Source organism: Lissotriton vulgaris, chromosome 1_1 (genome assembly GCF_964263255.1).
Source record: "Lissotriton vulgaris chromosome 1_1, aLisVul1.2, whole genome shotgun sequence".
In the NCBI taxonomy this organism is placed as follows: domain Eukaryota; kingdom Metazoa; phylum Chordata; class Amphibia; order Caudata; family Salamandridae; genus Lissotriton; species Lissotriton vulgaris.
This window is the reverse complement of record NC_141685.1, coordinates 693,321,062-693,338,112: the sequence shown is the minus strand read 5'-3', so window position 1 is coordinate 693,338,112 and position 17,051 is coordinate 693,321,062.

Sequence of the window (17,051 nt, the reverse complement as noted above, 5' to 3'; positions counted from 1 at the left end):
GCTAGCAGCCCCTCTAGAAACTTTTCGATTTCGTTTTTAATAGTTCCTAGTTTACAACAACTACAAAACATGTGAAGAGCATCGGCAGGCCCCTCTCCACATCTAGGGCAGTTGCTATCCTCCCTTTTTCCCCATTCATACAATTTAGCCGGAGTGTAATATAAGTTAAATAGAGTCTTAAAGTGCTGTGCTCTTAAATTTGAGGAGCGTAAAAACCTTTTGTCCATTAGGATAGCTCTATCCAAGTCAATATCTGGATCTCTCAGTTTAATAACCCAAGCGGCCTCTGTTTTGGGGATGTCATCGGTAAGTGTTTCCAAGAACAGCCCATAGAATGATCTGATTCTGCGGCCACCTCCCTTCATATAGTCCAGTATTGTACAATCTTTAGATACGTCTATTCTCGGTCTTTTAGATTTTATGGTGTTAGCCAACTGCATATATTTAAACTCTTGGCATTCTTGAAGTGAGAATCGTGACTTCAGAAGTTCAAGGGGCTTCAAAGCATCCTTTGTCATCACTTGACCTAATGTAGTGATTCCCTGTCTTTCCCAGTGTCTCCATGGGCCATCTCTACTTAGGTGTGGAAATAGTCCTGATTCCCAGAGTATAGTATGTTTGTTAAACTTTGGGATGCTCTGATTCTTCCGTACCGAGGACCATAGCCTCCAGATATCTTCCAGTATTTTATAACCTGTAGCCTTATAAAAGCGTTTATCGTAATTCCTTAGCAATACCCCATGTGCTTCGCTTCCTAGAGCCAGTTGATAGATGGATGGAATATCTCCCTGACTGTGTGGCCTATTGTTTGGAAGGAAGAGTACAGTCATTTCTGTAAGTAGGCAAGACCAGTTATAAAACATGAGATTAGGAATTCCTAACCCACCCTTTTCTTGGGGGAGAGACAAGAATTTGATTGATCTCCTCACCTTGCCATATTGCCAGACAAAATTCATGAAGATTGCCTCCATTTCTTTAATCAATATGTCATCTACTTTAAAGGGGATAGACCTAAATTTATACAGGATCTTCGGGAACATTGTCATTTTAATGACATTAACCCTACCTATTATTGATAAATGGAGGGTATCAATTCTTTTAAGATCTTGTTTCATTTTTTCAAGTAATGGCGAAAAATTATCTTTGATGATTTCCCTTGGCTGTACGTTGATTGTTATTCCTAGATAAACTACTGAATCTAGATATCTATCATCAAGTTTGACCATGTTTCTTGAACAAAGTACCTGTGTTTTTGCCACGTTGAGTCGGTATCCGGATAACTTCCCAAAGTCAGATGTAATACCGATTATTCCCTTCATTGCACTGTCTGGATCAGTGGTAGTTATGGCTAAATCATCTGCATATGCAAGGATTTTGGTGTGAAATCCATTAGTAACAACCGGCTTTATATTAATGTTATTCTTTATGAGTGTGATTAGGGGGTCTATGTATAATGCAAAAAGGATGGGTGAACACGGACACCCTTGTCTCGTGCCTCTCGTAATATGAATCTGCCTCAAACTTTCACCCATAAGCTGGATACTAGCTATTGGATTAAAATACATAGCCTTGATTGCCTGCAAGAATCTGGGACCAAAACCTCTATCTGCCATCACTTTCCACAGAAAGCTCCACCTAACACAGTCGAATGCTTTTTCTGCGTCGAGGAGGATCATCGCGACCCCCCCCCCCACCAGCAGCATGGATATCGAACAGGGTTATTGCCCTTCAGACAGATATGGTCGGTAGTATCTCTACCGGGGACAAATCCATGCTGCCAAGGCGAGACGAGGGTCGCGATCATCCCCCCCAACCGTGTAGCCATTATCTTTGCGTAGAGTTTGTTATCGCTATTTATTAACGATATGGGTCTGTAAGAGCCAGGATTTTTCTTGGGCTTCCCTTTCTTGTGGAATACCACTATATTGGTTTTGGTCCAAGACTCTGGTATAACCCCAGTATTTATAACTCCATTAAATAAATCTAACAGAAGAGGTGCCGTTTCTTCCTTTAGGTGTTTATAGACCTCCAGTGGTATAGCATCAGGCCCTGCTGCCTTGCCTGCTGATAGATCTTTTAGTGCCTGAGAGAGCTCATCCGCGGTAATATTTTGCTCCAGGAATTCTATCTCGCTAGGTTTGAGTTTAGTACCTGTATCCGGCCAGTTTATACCCGGATCATCTATATCCGTTTCTTCCTTATAAAGATCCTGATAAAACCTCCTAAATACTTCGAGGATTTCAGTTGGTTTATTGTAGATCTGATCGCCTCCTTTAATTTCGGTGATAGTATTTTTTGATGTAGCCTGTCTTATCCTTAATGCTAGAGCCCTACCTGCGCTCTCCCCTGTTTCATACATACTGGCTCTGCGGGTCTGATAGTCTGCTGCGGCTTTTTTAGCCAATTGCGTTGTATGTCTGCCTTCAAACTGTTCAACCTTTCTAAACTCTGATTACCCTGTATCCCCTGGCAAACGTCTTTCCTGTGTTGCTCCCCTGCCTCTGCCAATCTAACCAAAAGGCGTTCTCTGTATTCATTAGCTTTTTTCCACAACCTACCCGAAAAGCTGATAGTCTCTCCCCTCAAGCCAGCTTTGAAGCTATCCCAGACCATGACATGGGATGCACTATATCTGTTTGCATCAAAGAAGGATTGGGACCAGTTCTTGATATGTGCTAGATAATTGCTATCCGCTAAAAGCTTCCTATCAAAAGTCCAGGGTCTGCTCTTCTCCCTTTGTATATTCATGGTCATGGTAAGAATAAGGGGGTTGTGATCCGATATAAGCCTAGGAAGTAATTCAATTTCTACATTAGGGAGGCTGGTTGCTGATATTAAAAAATAATCCAGTTTTATGTGTTTATTAAATGGATGTGAGAAGTATGTGAACCCGGGTTCATCTTTCTTTAGGCTGCCCCACACATCCCTCAGCCCATGAGATTTAATTATGGAAGATACCGCCCTGAATACCCGGGGCTTACGACCAATATATGGGGTTTCACCTATAAAATCCGCTGAAATGTTGAAATCGCCGCACATTACTATAGGTGAAGACCAGTTGGTAAGTTCTCTTTCTATATGATCCATCACCCCTGGGTCATCCAGGTTGGAGCCGTAAACTGAACATAGAGTTATGCCTATTTTCAATTTGCATATTGCCCATCTTCCCAGCGCGTCAGCCTTTGCTTTTTTTGCTCCTCCCAGGCCTACCCGGGCCATGATAGCTACCCCCTTTACCGTTGATGTCTGTGAGGAACAGGACAGGATTTCATACCCCCTGAGATTTAGCCAGTGTTTCTTTTTCCATGGTAGATGGGTCTCTTGTAAACAAATGATATCAGCCCTTAATAATTTTATATACTCCTCAAACCTACCCCTCTTTTTCCAGTTATTCAGTCCACCTATATTAAGGCTAACTACCCTAATCGTTGACATATCCCTGTAGGGAGCAAAGCCAGCATTCTAGCCAGTTACGTTTCCTCCTGAGCTTTCCATAACTGTGCGTATCCACTCTAGACATCCCCTTTATATTAATAAACACATTTATTGCATGAACTTTCTTTTCCCTTTTTGTTTTTTGCTTCCCCCAACCCCCCACCCCACTACAAACCTTGTCCCCCCCTAACCCCCCTGACCCCAACCCACTCCCCAGTGAAGCGCACAGACTGAGCCTGTGCATGTGATGGGTGCAACCTAGCAGTGGACACTTATGAACTACTTATTCAAACACGTCCTCAACCTAATAAATGATCCATGAACCACCTTATCGTGACACCTTTAGCTCTATAAATCTTAAACTTAACCTTAAACTATAGCTTGGACTTAAACTCAAACATCATATCCTGCCCGCCATAGACTATGCATCTAAATACAACATTATACTCGTCCCTCTGGCTGCATCCTTCTTTTATATAAATCATTTAAAGACTAGAGGTAAGACACACTCAACTAATAGCTATACTCTAGCTATACCTATCGTGTCCTTCTTCTTGCATGATTGGAAAGGGAAGTCTTCCCCTCCCAAAACCCTTCCAGCGCTGCCGTTCTTTTCGCTGGTTGGCTTCTCCCTAATGGGTTTTGCGGCTGTGTGTGGGTCATGCTCCCATTATTAGATCCAAACAAGAGTCTCCGGAAAGGGAGCCACCAACCCTGCAGGGTGGCCTCTTACACACGGGCACGGAGACACCCGTTATTTCACTCTCCATGAACACAAAACGAGAGGCCCATTGCGAGATGCATGAGACTTCATATTCAAGAAAGAGCACAGTGCTTCCTTTAATGTCCCAACTAGTTTCGGCAAAGCCTTGATCAGGGGCAGGAAGTGTCACAAAAGTGCCTCTGTGCTTCCGTTTTTAAAATTGCAAATGCGGGTCACATGACTGCTGAAAACTCCATCACCCAGAATGCATCATTACTTAGAGTTAAATGTTAGTCCGAAAATCAGTGTTCTTTATACTCACAACAAGTTGTAAATTTTACTCAGGAGTAGATGATGCACTTGTTATTCAATAAATCTAAATGGAAAGCCTTTAGACCCTTATAAACAGCGTAGTGCACAGTGCTGCAGAACCATGAATTATTGTGTGCTTCTTCTTGCACAATTGGAAAGGGAAGTCTTCCCCTGCCAAAACCCTTCCAGTGCTGCCGTTCTTTTCGCCGGTTGGCTTATCCCCAATGGGTTTTGCGGCAGCGTGTGGGTCGTGTTCCCATTATTAGATCGAAACAAGCGTCTCCGAAAAGGGAGCCAACAACCCTGCAGGGGAGACATCACCTTTTGTGGTATTTCTTTCCACTTGGAATTTTAATACAGTTTTAATTTGGAAGATTTGGGAAGCTACCCCACTTGGGGAGGAGTGTTCAGCGCACTGCATTGTCCGAAAGGCTTTGCAAAACGCCACGCCCACTGTGGCAGGTGTTGGGAATATCTATTTAGGTGCGGCGAAGAAAAGCTGCTTCTTACTCTACTTAACTTTGCCTCTGAAGAAAGGATGAGACAATCAAGAAACACGCCAGGCAATCACGGAATGAAGACAAACAGCACCAAGCAGGATGGTGCTGGTTTGTGGCACGATTTGCACTGCTGGAAAGCTGGGCAGGCATCATCTTTTGGGGTATTTCTTTACACTTGGAATTTGAATAAAGTTTTAATTTGGAAGATTTGGGAAGCTACCGCACTTGGGGAGGAGAGTTCAGCGCACTGCATTGTCCAGAAGGCCTTGCGAAACACCACGCCCACTGTGGCAGGTGATGGGAATATCTATTTAGGTGCGCAAAGAAAAGCTGCTTCTTACTCTTCTTAACTGCCTCTGAAGAAAGGATGAGACAATCCTGAAACGCGTCAAGCAGACGATAATTTTGAAAGACGGCAATTGAGTGATGTATCTGCTGGCAAGCTGTGAAATGGATGCACATTTCGAATGTGACTATTAAAACTTCGTGTGGCTTTACTTTGACCTTGTGGGCTAACCTGCTTCGTTGAATGTATTGACGGCTGTTGCCCAGCCATGAAGTATTGCTCATCGCTTGGATGCAGGTCCGTGCAGGCTGACAGAATGTGCCTGCAATCACGGAATGAAGACAAACAGCACCAAGCAGGATGGTGCTGGTTTGTGGCACGATTTTCACTGCTGTGGCTTTACTTTGACCTTGTGGGCTGACCTGCTGTGTTGGATATATACGCGCTTCGAACAAAAGTTCCTTCTCACGTAGCGTCATGTATGACGCTGCCGTGAGAAGGAACTTTTGTTCGAAACGCGTGGGCGATCACAGTGTGCTAAATAAATCAACTTAATCTACCAAGCGGAGTGCCGGATCATTATTTTTCTTGTGAGTGGATTAATTACGAGACCCTGTCCTGGTCTCGATTCCGGCACCAACTCGCAAGCGCTCCCTCTGCGACAGGACAGTTCATGTTGAATATATATATATATATATATATATATATATATATATATATATATATATATATATATATATATATATATATATATATATATATATATATATTCAACATGAACATATATATATATATATATATATATATATAACCTACTGATGGTCGCCAGTAGACAGTTATAGTTAGGACTTTTTTCCCCAATAACTTTGCCACAGTTTTGACGAATCTTCGCGAAATTTTCTAAACTTATGTCCCATTCCGGTCAGCTCCTATCCTGAAAGTTTCGGGGTGATTTGCCAAGCAGGGGTCGAGAAAAAAGGGGGGTCCCAAAACGTGTTTTCTCCATGTTATTTCCCATAGGAAACTTTAGGCATGACTACAGCCCGAACTGCTGAACGGAATCACACCAAATTTGGCAAACAGGTGGCACTTGGTTCAGAAAGAGACCTTTTTGTTAAATGGTGTAAATCACTGCAGTAGTTCCTGAGAAAATAAATAAATAGTAATCTAAAAATCAATTTCCCATAGGTAACTTTAGGCACGGTTATAGCCAAAACTACTGAACGGAATTACACCAAATTTGGCAAAAAGTTAGCCATTGGTTCAGAAAGAGACATTTTTTTAAATGGTGCAAATCTGTTCAATAGTTGCTGAGAAAATAAAAAAATAAAAGTTTTGATATCTATGGCTGCGGTGGATCTGCGGACCCTCGCGACCACAAGCTATATTATAACTGGCTGTCAACACTCCAAACCAGGAAGTGTTGGCAGCCATCTTCTGCCTTGGTAACCAAGGCACAGGAAAACAGGGAAACAAAGGCGTAAAACAACAAACGTGGGAAGGATAGAAACACCTTGACTGACCCCTAGGCCTGTTCAGGGAGTCCCACAGGGACCCCCAGGCCCAAAAAAGCATTTTTTGGTGAAAAATCAGCAAAAGACACAGCGAATCACCGATCTGGCCATGAAAATAAGAAAACGAAGCGCAGCTCCTGTGCTTTATTAGTTTTTTAGCCCCCAGGTGAGCCAAATCCTGGGGGCATACTATATTTATTATTGTTGCGGGGCCCCAGGGAGGCCCTCACAGCCCCGGGGACTGCCACCCAAGGGGTCTTGGCATTAAAATGGGTGGGGGCCTCCAAGGCCCCTCAAGTCCCGGGGAATGACACCTCCAGGGCTTTTGTTAAATAAAATAACCCGGGGCTGGACAAAATAACCTGTGTAGGGGGGGCTCTAGCCTCCCCACATGCTCAGGAGACTGCCACCTCCCCGGGGCAGAAAGTTTGTTAATTTGGGGGCCCTGGGGACCATCACTTCCCCAGGGCTGTGAACAAGTTGGGAGGAGGGCCACGCGGCTCCCTCCTGGTTCCCTCGATGGCCCTGGGGACCGCCACCCCCCAGGGCCGGCTCCTGCATTGTCCCGATATGCCCATTTGGGGCACTGCTGTTTGCAATGATAGGGCGGGAGCCTCATGGCTCTTGCCCTGTCATTGCAAACTGCTTTACTTCATTGAAGCGAGAGCAGGGAAACCTGCTCTCACTTTAATGAAGCAAAGCAAATTGCTTTTCCACACAGGGAGCTGCATGTCATCAGCTCCCCATGTAGCAAAGCAATGCCGTCTCCCGCAGGACGCGGGGAGCGGCAGGACCCCGGGGCCCCACCACGGTCCCCAACGGATAGGGCCTGTGGCTTCCCTGTGGAGCTTTTTAAGTTGGGGAATCAATTCCTCTTCAATCCTGAGGGTCCCTGGGGGCCAACTAGCCCACCAGGTTCCTCCAGTAAGTGCCACTGCGCTACGTTGCAGAGAGGAGGGCCAGGCCACGCCCCTTTTTATAACTCTCTGCAACGCAGCTCTGTGGGGCTTACTGGAGGTACCTGGTGGGCTAGTTGGACCCTAGGGACCCTCAGTATTCAAGGGGACTTAATCCCCCAACTTACAATGCTCCAGGGGGTACGTTTGCAGAGTGGTGGAGAAAGTGGGCATGGCCTTTGTCTACCTCTTAGGAATCCCACTGCGTGGGGCTCACTGAAGGTTAAATGTAGGCTAGTTGGCCCTTAAAGGACCCCAGCAGTGAATGGGTCTTCAATCCCCAACCAAGAGTGTGCCAGTGAGCGCATTTGTGTGTGGGCAAAGTGGGCGTGGCCTGGTACGAGTACTTACCAGTGCTGCTGTGTGGGACTGACTGGAGGTAGTAGTTTGGGAAGTTGGCCCCCAAGGATGTCCTTGGGGGCCAACCACCACTGTTGTGTCCTCCAGTAAGTTCCACACAGTGGGATTGCTAAGACGTCTTCGGAGGCCATGGCCCCCTTTCTCTCCCTCTCTGCAAACGTGCCTCTTGGCAGATTACGGGATGGAGGATGAAGTCCAATTTAGTCCTGAGGGAGTTTGGGGGCCAGGAATCCCTCCTAGTACCTCCTGTAAGTCCTACGCAGCGAAATTTCTGAGCGTTGTTTGGACCCCAAGCACTCTTTCTCCACCACTCTGCAAACACGACTACTAGTTAAAGTAGCATGTTTCTGCACCTCTGACTTAGAGGTAGTTTTAATCCCCCTACCCTATTATGTACTAGGGCCTTACAGAGGAGGTCATGCTAATCACAGTGGTACCCCAATACATAGTGTTCCCTAGTGTATGTAGGTGTTTTCAATGTATTGTAAGTGTCTTTTAGCATAGCACTGTCTTTAGGCCTGGTTAGTTGTAGTTGGTTACCTCCAGTACCCGTCTGAAAAAAATGTAGGCACAGGATGATTTTGCAACAAGGACTCTTTCTGCTCCTCTGTTGGTTCTCTCTAAACATCTTGATTCTTCCTGCAATTTTCTTCATCTTTGTGGACTTCTGTTGCCTCTTTTTGCATTTCTTTTCCTTCATTCTGTGCATTTTTTCTTATTTCTTCACATGTCCTACCTCAGTAGGCATAGTTAGAAACTAGCATTTAAAAAACCTTTGACATTCACTTAAAAACAATAGGTTTCAGGCACGTTATAGTTAGAAATTAGCATTTAAAAAACCTTTGAAATTCACTGAAAAAACCATAGGCTTCAGGCAATTTAAAGTTAGAAATTAACATTTAAAAAAATAGGTTTTAGGGAAAGTTAAAGTCAGTTGGACATTTCACTCGTATAAAACCAGTGAAATTCCCTCGTTATAGTTAGTTCAGTAACTATAACTCGCGCCCCCACAATGCACTGCTGACATCACATATTACATCACTCATGACAAGGTCCGTGTCATGATTGATGGGAAGGTTTTAAAAGCATGCTGAGTGACGCTTGTAAGTCGCGGAACTCCAGGAAACGCCTGTGAAGAAGGATCGCGAGGCTCCAAAACTGGTCGGCGTGAAAGGACTGTGCCTGCATGTTTAAGCTGCCTCTAAATAAAGGTTCCTTCAAACAAGCTGTTGCGGTGTGCGTTCCACTAGCCTTTCGGAACTCTTGTTCATAATTATCGTGGCCCCAAAGCCGCGAGGAATTGCACCGCCATTTAAAAAAGTGATGAGACTGCCTGGGCATGGATCACCGGCCCGCAGGCAGCGCAACAGCTCTGAAAATAATTTCAACACTGCGGGCACGGAGCCCACCAGAGGGTTTTAATTGACGTTAATCACTGGAACAAAGCAGCACCCACCTGAAGGAACAACGTCAAGCACACTACAAAACCCAGCATGCAACCCACCAGAGGGAGTAAAATAGTACCTATTAGAATGCCTAAATAGGCGGATGGTTTTAAAAGCATGCTGAGTGACGCTTGTAAGCCGCTGAACTCCAGGAAATGCCTGTGAAGAAGGAGCAGGAGGCTCCGAAACCGGTCGGCAGTGAAAGGACTGTGCCCGCATGTTGAAGTTTCCTCCAAATAAAGGTTCCTTCGAACAAGCTGTTGCGGTATGTGTTCCACTAGCCTTTGGGAACTCTTGTTCATATATATATATATATATATATATATATATATATATATGAGAAGGGAAATTTCTTTCGCCAAAATCGGGCTGCCCAGACAATCGCAGCGGTACACAGTCAAAATATCGAGTTGTTAATATCGAAGTACCATATTATCGAGTCCTAAAAGTCGATGGTAAGAAATATCGACAACCAAAATATCGTTGTAGAAAATATCGATTTACGTGTGTGTTGATTTTATCGAAGACATGAATTTCGAAATCTGTTATATCGATGCTTAAAATATCGATAGGCAAAAATATCGATATTTAAAAGTGATGTTTTAAAGTATGTTAAGTAATGATATAGTAAAATGTTGTCTATATATAAGAGAATTTATACATATAATTTCAATTATTTTAGTTATAAGTGTAGGAGCGGGATGTAGAGTTTATAGGGGATAAGGGTGGGTAGTGTTTTAAAAAAGTATAGTGTAATTATAGAAATAATAAATTTCGAATTTTAAGTAAAATTTCAAAATTTCGAAAATAGAAATAAATATTTTTAAAAGGCGAAATTTTATATTAATTTATGGAGTATTGTTAAATTTATTGTAGTTTGATTTAGTGTATGTAGTAAAAAATGTTGTAAATATATTTTTATTATTAAATATTTACGAAATAATTGTATAATAATTTTAGGAGCGGATGTAGAGTTTATAGGGGATAAGGGTGGGTAGTGTTTTAAAAAGTATAGTGTAATTATAGAATAATAAATTTCGAATTTTAAGTAAAATTTCAAAATTCGAAAATTGATATAAATATTTGTAAAAGGCAAAATTTTATATTAATTTATGGAGTATTGTTAAATTTATTGTACTTTGATGTAGTGTATGTAGTAAACATTTTTGTAAAAATATTTTTATTATTAAATATTTACGAAATAATAGTATAATAATTTTAGGAGCGGGATGTAGAGTTTATAGGAGTTAAGGGTGGGTAGTGTTTTAAAAAAAGTATAGTGTAATTATAGAATAAAAATTTTCGAAATTTCTTTTAATTTTCGAAATTTCGAAAATTGAAATAAATATTTGAAAATGTCGAAATTTTATCGGAATTTATGGAGTATAGTAAAAAAAATTTTGTTGGCTTTTGTGTATTTACTAAAAAGTATTGTAAATATAACATTATTATTAAATATTTAAGAAATATTTGTATAATAATTTTAGGAGCGGGATGTAGAGTTTATAGGGGATAAGAGTGGGTAGTGTATTAAAAAAGTATACTGTAATTATAGAATATTAAATTTCGCATTTTATTACATAATTTCTACATTTCGAAATTTGTAATACATATTTGTCAAATCCGAAATTTTATACACAATTATGTTATATTTTTTTTTACTTTTTGGGCTTTTGTGTATGTAGTAAAAAGTATTATAAATATATATTTCTTAGATATTTAATAAAGAAATTTATCATAATTTTAGGAGCGGGATGTCGAGTTTATAGTGGATAAGGGTGGGTAGTGTTTTAAAAGGGGTAATTTGTAGGGTTCAGGGTCAGTTTTTAGTTTGTGGGTAAAGGGGTATTTTTAGGTTTCAGGGTCAGTTTTTAGTTTTTGGGTAAAGGGTTTTTTTTGGGTTCAGGGTCAGTTTTTAGTTTTTGGGTAAAGGGGTATTTTTAGAGTTCAGGGTCAGTTTTTAGTTTGTGGGTAAAGGGGTATTTTTAGGGTTCAGGGTCAGTTTTTAGTTTTTGGGTAAAGGGGTATTTTAGGGTTCCGGGTCAGTTTTTAGTTTGTGGGTAAAGGGGTATTTTTAGAGTTCAGGGTCAGTTTTTAGTTTGTGGGTAAAGGGGTATTTTTAGGGTTCAGGGTCAGTTTTTAGTTTGTGGGTAAAGGGGTATTTTTAGGTTTCAGGGTCAGTTTTTAGTTTGTGGGTAAAGGGGTATTTTTAGGTTTCAGGGTCAGTTTTTAGTTTTTGGGTAAAGGTTTTTTTTTAGGGTTCAGGGTCAGTTTTTAGTTTGTGGGTAAAGGGGTATTTTTAGGGTTCAGGGTCAGTTTTTAGTTTGTGGGTAAAGGGGTATTTTTAGGTTTCAAGGTCAGTTTTTAGTTTGTGGGTAAAGGGGTATTTTTAGGTTTCAGGGTCAGTTTTTAGTTTTTGGGTAAAGGGGTATTTTTAGGGTTCAGGGTCAGTTTTTAGTTTGTGGGTAAAGGGGTATTTTTAGGTTTCAGGGTCAGTTTTTAGTTTTTGGGTAAAGGGTTTTTTTTTAGGGTTCAGGGTCAGTTTTTAGTTTGTGGGTAAAGGGGTATTTTTAGGGTTCAGGGTCAGTTTTTAGTTTGTGGGTAAAGGGGTATTTTTAGGTTTCAGGGTCAGTTTTTAGTTTGTGGGTAAAGGGGTATTTTTAGGTTTCAGGGTCAATTTTTAGTTTTTGGGTAAAGGGGTATTTTTAGGGTTCAGAGTCAGTTTTTTGTTTGTGGGTAAAGGGGTATTTTTAGGTTTCAGGGTCAGTTTTTAGTTTGTGGGTAAAGGGGTATTTTTAGGTTTCAGGGTCAGTTTTTAGTTTGTGGGTAAAGGGGTATTTTTAGGTTTCAGGGTCAGTTTTTAGTTTTTGGGTAAAGGGGTATTTTTAGGGTTCAGGGTCAGTTTTTAGTTTGTGGGTAAAGGGGTATTTTTAGGTTTCAGGGTCAGTTTTTAGTTTGTGGGTAAAGGGGTATATTTAGGTTTCAGGGTCAGTTTTTAGTTTTTGGGTAAAGGGGTATTTTTAGGGTTCAGGGTCAGTTTTTAGTTTGTGGGTAAAGGGGTATTTTTGGGGTTCTGGGTCAGTTTTAAGTTTTTGGGGTACAGGGGTACAGGGAAAAATAAATTAAAATTAAATTTAAATTAAATTAATTAAATGAAATTAAATTAAATTATATTACATTACATTTTATTTTTTTATATTTAATTTACGATAGTAATTTATTATGAATTAATGTCCTGCACTCACTCTAATTAATTGGTGATTGGAGTTGGAATAGTAAATTAAATAGGTTCTGTGTCCAGCACTTACCCTAATTAAATGGTGATTGGAGTTGTAATAGTAAATTATTAAAGTTTTTTGAGAAGCAATTACCTAAAGTAAATGGTGATTGGAGTAGGAATATTCAAATTATTAATTCTGTGTACTTCAAATATTGATATTATATGTATATGGCTGTAGGAATAATAACTTTTATAGGTTCAGCGTATAGTATGTACTCTAATTACATGTGGTAAATAGAAATAGATAGAACATTACAGTTATATATATATATAAATGATTTTGTAATAGGTGATAGAAAATAATTATACCATTTTTGTTGACAATATTTTTCTTTATTCAACAATTGAAAAATACGATCAGATATACATTTGATCAAGCTATGTTTGGTATAAATATTAAAAAATAGAAGGACAATGTTCTTTTAATAATCACCTTTTTGAGTAGTTTTCTTGAAAAGTAGTTTTAATTTGTAGAGAATAAATGGTTAGTTCACATAATGCAATGTATGATATTATACATACATAATAAAAATATTGTTTCTTAATACAACATTAAACATGTGTAATGAAAAACATAAATCACAAAATTTAATAAAATATAGTGTTATACAGATGATGATATTAACATATGAACAGTTTTAAATGTATAATATAATATAAAGATCTTGGTTAGAACATTTACATCAGCATCAATGATTGTTTTAACAATACAATATTGTTATGTATAATTATTATTATTAATAAATACGTTTTAATAATAATAATTTTCACATATTAGTCATATTGTAAAAAAGTTAATCAGAAAAAGAAATACAATATTACAAATTTAGTTATATAATAATTTTTATATATATTACATTAAATATTTCAACATTTTCATACTTAATGTAATAAATATTAAAAGTATGTAAAATATTATTAATATATAGCAAAAAAAGATTTTCATTTCACAATGTACTATACAATTTTTTGTACATTACACATAAGTTCTAACCATATATATAACAATAATGGACATTTATAGTACTACTTTTCACAGTTACATATAATTCGGTTCTTTTATTTTGTAACCACTCTTTGTCTTTTTGCGTAATTTTGGGAAAGGGAAAGTCGCGGTTGGAAGCAGGTTCACGTTTGAGTAGGTACGATTCTAGTTTTATCTTTTTAAAGTATTGTAACTAAAAATTAAAGGTAGTCATTTGTTATTTAGGGGCTGGTAATTAAAGTATGACTATTTACATATAATGGAGTGGACTCAATACGTATTTCCGTTATCGAGTTTTTGGGGCATTTGAAGTAGTTGGAGATAATGAGTATGTTGTATGATTTAATTAAAAATTAAAAAAATAGCAATGTTATGTTTATATATTATGGTATACTCGTTAGTGTTATGTCGGTGGGATTGTTTTGATTTTTTTTGTCTCGTATTTTGAAACAGCTATTTCCGTTTCCGATTACTCTTTTTTTTTGGGAAAGGAAGTGTGTTTCAGTTGTTAGAACGGAGATGTATAACATTCTTCCTTTATTTTTTGAGTTCTCTGAAATATTTATCACAGTTTAAGATAACAGTCGTCATTTGCAATGGCATTTAAAGAGTCGTTTTATTTGGATGATGGATAGTTTTAGCACAGTTAATAGAAAAATATTTAATGATTTGTTGTATTAAGTCTTTGAGATTTACACACTATATTGTTGGTAAAGGATTAATCTTTATGATGTTGTATTTAAAGGTAAGTTATTCATTTTTATTATTTTTTTGGATGGAAACAGTATTTAAAAACAAATATTTTGATATAATGACATATTTATTTAGTCTTTTTATAATAGTGTTAAAAAATCATTTAGACTAAATAAATATAGATGTATTATATTAGAATATGTGTGTTATCATATTAAGGATATTGTTTGATGTTTATCCATTGATTTACTTATTGCAATCAGTTTAAAGTTTTGGCTATCATTTTTAGATATTCTAGTCCTCTTGTTGTAGGATATAGTTGGACTTGCTGTTGAAGATATAGATACATTTGAGCAGTTTGTCTAGAGATTTTTGGTTTTAGTTGTATGACAGATTGCTCCATACGTAGTTCCTGAAAGCTTTGCTCTTTTTGTATAGCTGTGAGTAGCTTGTGTAATGTGGGTGTTGTACGTCCAGTAGAAGAGAGGAAGGCATTGTGCCAACCTTCAACAGCATTGTTCGTTTTAGCCTCTTGGTTCAGCATTGGTAGATATACATTCCACCAGGGAATTAAAAATTTAGGCTGGCGTCTGTGGCCTGACCTATGTAGTCTTCCTACCCAGTTGTCCTCAAAGTAATCTAAAAGTGGGGCAAGTCTTTGCTCATTTTGGGTGTAGAAAGGACTTTCAATTAATAGATTGTAATGTTCTGCCACATCAGTTACTGGTACATATGCCAGAGCAATGAGATGTTTGATTTGGTATGCAAAAGTTATATTTGTTGCATACTCAACACTAAGGGCAGATTTTTGTAAATGTCTCCAGAGACATTGATTGAAATGAAAATAACATCCTTGAATGGATGTGTGTGGGTAACTTTTCAAAATAGAATTAATCATAGCTTGTTCGAAGTCTATGATTATTTTCATTGGGAAGTAGTCAGAAGTTTGTTCTTTTATTTTTTGCAAAATTTCTGAGTAAGTTGTGGCTTGTTTGTTCGGTAATAAACAGTATATGAAGGGGATACAGGTATTATGATATTGCCCATGAATTGTGTATAATTGGTAGAAAGGTTTTGGGTATATAGAAAAAGTACCATCCATCATCCAAGTAGCACTTTCGGTCAATTTCTTCATATTGTTATTAGTTGCAAACATGATTATTCTTTTGTCCTTGCTATGATTATCATAAAAAATAAATGGCTCGTCATTATGAGTGATTACAAGCTCAGGCGGAATTATGACTTCCTCAAAAGTTCTAGGAGTTGGTATATTGGGTCTACTTGCTTTCTTTGTCCTTGCTATTGTTCTTTTAATGGAAGCAATAGATGGTAGCTGACCTCTTGCTTCTCTGGGAACTTTAGGTAGTAATTCTTTCAGAATTACGTTGGTAGGTAGTTCTGATCTGCTACTTAATTCTTTGATATTCTCGAGAGTGGATATCACTTCGATTTCCGAGATGTTTGGTGGGTGATTATGTTCAGTGGTATTAATAACACTTGTTTCCCTTGTTGTAGCACGGCCATAGCATTTATTGGAGTAATATTTCGTACATTTCCAATTCACTTTAAGGTCTTTTTGTTTCTCCTGAGTATAAATGTAGCCCATATAGCATAACAAAAATTTGCCTTTCTGAGATGTAATAAATCTTGCATCATCAGTCATTCTTGAGTTCTGGTATCTAGAAAAGTTAATATACAAATATTAACAAAATGTGAAATGTATAAAACTTTTTAAATAAAGCAAGTACTATTTCTAGTAATTTACTTACCAGTAGTAATGTTCTATGTATCGAAAGTAGGTGCTGGTTCAGTCCGATGTTGTGGTCCTATTGCCACGGTCTGTTGGAAAAAAATTAAGTATGTTATAGGATAAGTTACAATTTTTATTTTGGTTACATTTTTGGTAGTTTATAACGTCTCTAAAAATACTTTAGTTTATTTGGATTTTAAAAGAGACATTTGCAAGATAATACTAACAGAAGCATAAAAAGAGTCATTTTTTGTTCGAGTATATTCTATAGAGTTTATAAAGACTTGTTATGTTTTATTTCTGAACTTACCAAGAGAAGTAGAGTCGTAGCAGAATGTTTGTTCTTTGATGTGAATTATCTGTTTTCTGTAGCTTTGAGGTCTGTTTAGAGAGAAAGTTTATGAAAATTACCAATGCGTTTATATGTTCCATAAACAATACACACTTGTTATAAAGCATTGTTACTTATTTGGTGAAAAGAACCTGGGATGACACATGTATTATGACTTAAAGCAAAAGAAACATATTTAAGAACAAGAATAAATAATTATTTAGACATCATTGTAACGTTTTTTGCCCTAAACATTCTGGCTTCACAATATGTATTAAGAGTTACAGCCGAAGAAACAAATTAGAGAGTTTGAAATTAGGAGACTACTTGTCTAATAACGTTAAGTAAATAAGAAAAATATGTAGATACATTTTTTAATTTTAAAGTGTCCAGTATCTTGAAGTTGAAGTATAACTTGATTTGTTTGTAGAGTCTGTTTAAAGGCAAAGTACTTAAAGAAACAACCATTTAGGTTACAAATCTTGGTCTATAAGTAATAGT